Source organism: Galeopterus variegatus, unplaced genomic scaffold, assembly GCF_000696425.1.
Source record: "Galeopterus variegatus unplaced genomic scaffold, G_variegatus-3.0.2 Scaffold2425, whole genome shotgun sequence".
NCBI lineage: Eukaryota > Metazoa > Chordata > Mammalia > Dermoptera > Cynocephalidae > Galeopterus > Galeopterus variegatus.
This window is the reverse complement of record NW_007728536.1, coordinates 127,146-133,145: the sequence shown is the minus strand read 5'-3', so window position 1 is coordinate 133,145 and position 6,000 is coordinate 127,146. Positions and strand designations below refer to the sequence as shown.

The window sequence follows — 6,000 nt, the reverse complement described above, 5'->3', positions numbered from 1 at the left end:
AAAAAAAAAAAAAAAAAAAAAAAAAAAAAAAAAAAAAAAAAAAAGAGAGGCGGGGGGGGGGGGGGGAGGAAGATTTAACAACCACAACTTTTTTTTTTTGAAGTTCTTACAACAAGAAAATGGAGGGGACACACCTGGGTGGGAGGGGGGAGAGGGAGGAGGGAGGGAGGTTTCGGTGATGGGACACAATAACTAACTACATTGTATATTGACAAAATAAAAAAATAAAAAAATAAAAAAATAAAATAAAAAATGTTTAAAAAAATAAAAATAAAAATAAAAACACACTGCTTAGTGAATATAACTATGTTTTTAAAAGTTTAAAAAGATATTGAACAAATTTCTAATTTCCTTTTTATCAATCTATTTAATACTGTTTAAAACAGGTCTGATCTCAAGTTATGTGCTTGGGGGAGAAAGCAACACAAAACAACTAGCAGAAAACAGCCAGTTCAAAAAGGGACAACATTACATGTTCTTTAATAAAAAAATTTGAACTCTGTGGAAGGATTCTTCAAAATCTGGATAAATAACATTTTAGTGTATTCTCACACTAGCTAGTAATTTAAAAATATAGCATTAGCATTTATTGAGCACTGGCACTGAAATAAGTATCATTTTTATTTTAATGATGTGATATATTTAAAGTCCTAAATATGTTAGAAGAAGAAAATCTGAAAAAGGAGGAAAAAAAGAGTTTTCTCCTAAAAATCTCTAGCCTTCACATAATATAAATTTAGTAAGATATAGTAATAAAGAACATTGACTTGTAAGTTAGTCCTGAATATGAGTCTTGGCTCTGCACAAAAAATAATGTAACACTGGGTAAGTTACTTAACTTTTAATCTTAGTTTCCTCATCTGTAAAATAGAGAAGGTGATAGCATCTAGTACTTACCTCCACGATTGTTGTAGGAATTAAGTGAGATAAACGCAGGAAAAATACTTCTATTTAGTTTAATGACCGGCACAATGTGGAGGTACTCTCTAAATGTTAGCTACTTTTTTTAATGCTTTACTATTGAGGTTTTAGACCTAGAAATCAAGAAAGCTAAGGTCGCTACAACATCTAAATAATTATAGAATATTAAAGGCGAAAGTCACTTTAGAAACCATCTAATCTTGTCTCCTAGGTAAGGAAACTGAGACTTAAAGGTACGTGACTTGCTGAGGACAACTAGACTTATGTCTTGATTTCCTATCCAGCACTGTGCCCGCTTGACCACAGGACCATCTCTTGCTGCTATCTGCCCAATTACTTATAGGACAAAGACTGACCGTTTGTTCTAGAAGGCAAGTTCCTACATATTATGTCTTTAACATACCATATTAGTCCTATATATCTCCTAATTCCTCCAATATTAATTCATTCTTAATATTAGAAAGAACACGGGTTTTGACATCAGACCTAACTTCTAAATCTGACTCCTTCACTCATTAGCTATGGGATATCAGACACTTGATTTATCCTTATTGAGCCTTAATTTCCCTAATTTGTAAAATAAAGAGAATCACCTACCACACAGGAGTAGTAAGAAGTAAATAAAATAACAACCAGTTAAGGCAAGTAGGGTAATACTTGGCAGACCCTAGGTATGCAATACCATTCATATCGCTACTCTTTCACCTGCACACTTGCAACACCCCTGCTCCTCCCAGGGCTCTGAACTTGGCTGGCCTCCTGCTCCCAATTCAGTCCATCTCTTGACACCTCCTAGGTTTCCAAAAAAAGAAGAGTTATCCCTTTTAACAGGCTTAAAATACTTGGGACTTAAAATAGGGAAAAAACAGGACGTCATGTCAACCCTCTCACTTTTTTTTAGATCTGGTATTTCCTTTGTGGGTAGCATAAAGAAATAAAGCCCTAAGTCTAGCAGATAATAACAAAGTGCAGTTTAGGAAAATAAACCTTAACAGAGTAAATTTCTACTACATGACCTTAATTTAACAATGACAATTTAATAAGTCAAATACAAGGAGGCAAAAAGGATACCAGGTGGAAACTTTAATCTACAAAAAGAAATGAACAGTGACAGAAATAGTAAATCTGTGGGTAATACATAAGACTTTTATTCTCATAATTTAATTTATAGTGGACTGTTTAAAGCAAAAATATTAACAATATATTATATATGTAACATATGTAGATGTAAAAGGTATGGCAACATTAATACATGGGATGGTAAGGGGAAATGGAAAAATACTATTTTAAGGATGTCATTTTATGAAATAGTATAATGTTATTTGAAGATAGGCTGTGATAAGTTAAAGATAAATATTGCAACCTAGAGGAACCACTGAGGAAAATAAGCGGTATAACTAATAAGCCAACAGTGAAATTAAAATGAAATCTTTTTTTTTCTTTTTGTCTTTTTTCGTGACCGGTAACGGGATCGCAACCCTCGGTGTCGCGCCTGCACTGTGCTCAACCAGTGAGCGGACCAGTCTCCATATGGGATCCTAACCCTCGGCGGGAGCGCCGCCACGCTCCCAAGCGCCACACTCTACCAAGTGTGCCACCGGGCCGGCCCTAAAATGAAATCTTAAAAAAAAAGAATAATCAATTTAAAGAAAGGAAAACAAAGAAAAAAGGAAGAAAGAACCAATGGAAGAAACAGAAAATGAATAGGAGCACAGTAGACTCAACTAAAGTGATAATTACATTAAGAGTAAATGGTCTAAACACTCCAATTAGAAAGTAGACATTGTCGAAATGCATTAAAAAAACAAAGACCTAATAAATACACATTGTCTGTAGGAGATGTCCTTTAAGTGTAAAGATTCAGATAAGTTAAAAGTAAAAGGATGGACAATGCTATGATAACAGTTCTACACAAACTCTTTCTAAATACCAGTGAGGGAATACTTCACAAGTCATTTTATGAGGCCAGCATTACCTCAATATTAAAATCAAGCAAAGACAGTGCAAAAAAACAACAAACCAATAGTCTTCATGAATGAGATTGGGACATGGACACAAACACACACACACCTCCCCCCCAACAAAACATTAGTAAATCAAATCTGCAATATATAAAAAAGATAATACATCATGACTAAGTGGAGTTTTTCCCAGGAACACAGGTTGGCTTAAAATTAAAAAATAAATCAACAGAATTCATCACACTAACAGACTAAGAAAGAAAAATCATATGAACATTTCAACCAATGCAGAATAGGCATTTGATAAAATTCAATACCTATTCATGATAAAAACTTCTTATCCCATTTGTAAGAGGAGGACACCTTCTCAATTTGATAAACAGCATTCTCAAGAGACTCAATAATGAAAGACTATAACTTTTCTTCTAAGATGGAAATATGACAAGAATGTTTGCTCCTATTAATTTTATTTAATAATGTACTGAGATCCTGTCTCATTTAATAGGCAAGAAAATGAAATAAAAGACACCCATATTGAAAAAGAATATGTAAAATTTTCCATTTGCAGACATTATGATCTATGTAGAAAATTCTAAGGAATCTACCAGAAAGTTACTAAAACTAATAAGTAAGCTAAGTGAAGTTGTAGAATACAATGTCAATATTAAAAAATCAATTTCATTTCTATATATTAGTAATAAACAGTTGGAGAACAAAGTTAAATAAACAATGCCATTTAAAAATATAAATACTTAAGATTAAATTTAATAAAACATGCAAAATCTATACAATAAAAATTACGAAATATTGTCAACAAAAATTAAAGATGACCAAAATAAATGGACAGATATATCAAGTACACAGATTAGAAGACTGAATATTTTTAAGATGTCAATTCTCTATAGAGTCTACATAATTCCTTCAAAATTCCAGCACTCTTTCGGTATAAATTGATAAGCTGATTCTAAAATTAACATAGAATGTGAAAGATCTAGAATGGCCAAATTTTTTGAAAAAGAAGAAAATTTGGAGAATTTATATTACCTAATTTCAAGACTTACTGTAGAGTTACAGTAATCAAAACAATGTGGTATTTCTGTAAGGATAAACTTAGGGATTAAAGGAAAAGAATACAGTCCAGAAATAGATCCACACATTGATTTTCAATGAAATTACCAAGGTAATTCTATAGGGGTAAAGATAGTATTTTCAACAAATGGTACAGGAACAACTAAATATTTGATAGGAAAAAAAAAAAAAACCCAAACCACAAAACCTGGACCCTAACCTCATTCCATACTCAAAATTAACTATAAAGTGGACCACTGACCTAAATGTAAAAGCAAAAACTATAAAACTTTAAAAAGAAAACAGAGGAAAAAATCTTTATGATGTTGATACGCAAAGATTTCTTAGAAATGACACAAAAAATGACATATAAAAGCAAAAATTGATAAACTGGACTTGTCAGAATTTAGAACTTCTGCTCTTCAAAAGACACCATTAAGAAGGTGAAAAGGCAAGCCACACAGTCTGGGAGAATATATTTGCAATCCATTTATCTAAAAGAAGACATATCTAGAACACATAAGAACACTTACAATTCAATAGTAAGACAAATTAAGATACGGGCAAATGATTTGAATAGACAACTCAAAATAAGATCTAGAAATGGCCAATAAGCACATGAAAAGATGCTCAATATCACCAGTCATTAGGGAAATATAAGTTAAAACCACAAAGAGATAACAGTATACACCTACCAGAATGGTTAAAATCAAAAACACTGACATTACCAAGTGCTGATGATATAAAACAGAGGTCAGCAAACTACACCCCACAGGCGAACTACAGCTTGCTGTCTCTGCTTGGTTTTGTAAATCAAGGTTTTTTGGAACACCATCACACTCATTCCTTTATGCATTGTCTACAGGTGTTTTTCTGCTACAGTAACAGAGGTGAGTAGGTGAAACTTGGCAATAAAAACAAATGAACTACTGACACTCACCACAAGTGGATAAATCTCAAAAACATTTTGCTGCACAAAAGAAGCCAGATACAAAAGACATATTCAATTTATTTGAAATTCTAGAATAATCTAATTTAATCTACACCGTCAGAAAGCAGATTGGTGGTTGCTTTTGGAGCCAGAGGCAAGGGGTGAGGAGATCTGAGTCCGGGGTAACTTTTGTGGGATGATGTTCCACAACTTGATTGTACTCATGGTTGCATGAGTGTATATATTTGTCAAAACTCAAAGTACTCACTTAAAATAGGTGCATTTTATTATAAAACTTAATAAAGTTACCTCAATAAAGCTGAATTAAAAAAACAACAACTTTGCGTTTGGATGGGTTTCAGAATTCAGAATTTTTCAGATTTTTAGAAAAGTGGTACTATGCATTAACTATATGTTATATAACATCCCCAATTGGTTTTGTAGCAACACCCCATATTTAAATATATTAATACATCTTCAGTAAAAATGAATATTCAAACTGAGATAAGTCTATAAAAAGCCATAAAAGTTAGGTTTTATAGGCAAATAAATTTTAGGACAAAGTTCAGAGTTCTAACTAATTAATTATTTACTTATATTGGAACATAGTGGATACATATATGTGGGGTACAGCATCGACTATCAATACCTGTGTGCAATATGTGATGTTCAAATCAAGATAATTAGTATATTCAACATTATACAATGTAATCAATTTTCATGGCCCTTTACGAATTCCTCCCTTACCCCTCCCCACCTCCCACTTTCCCACCTCTGGTAACCTCAGTTCTGTTCAGTCAGGGTTTTTTTGATTTAGTCTTGAGGGAGAGGCATTATGTTTGTATACCCTGTAAGTACCATGAGCCTCTTGTGTGCCAGGATCTGCTGTCAGGTGCCTTCCGGGTAGACAAACACAAGTAACTCTGCCCTTGCCCTGTGGAGATAAGATGAGCATGATGCTGTTTCTGCTCACCAGGGGCTCACAGGGTATAGGGGAATCAGACATAAATAAGGAACAGCACACAAGGCAGAGTGTGATAATATGATAAGAGACCAGGGGATGGAGAGATTAATTCAGTCTGTCTCTGAAGAGACTAGGCTGGAAAGGGAGGCTGAGGT

General features: G+C 33.4%; 1 protein-coding gene across 2 annotated transcripts in view; it reads right to left on the bottom strand.

Moving 5' to 3' along the window:
- TRAK2 (trafficking protein, kinesin binding 2) overlaps window positions 1-6,000 on the bottom strand; it is a 55,590-nt gene that overhangs the window by 25,287 nt on the left and 24,303 nt on the right. The window lies entirely within an intron of this gene.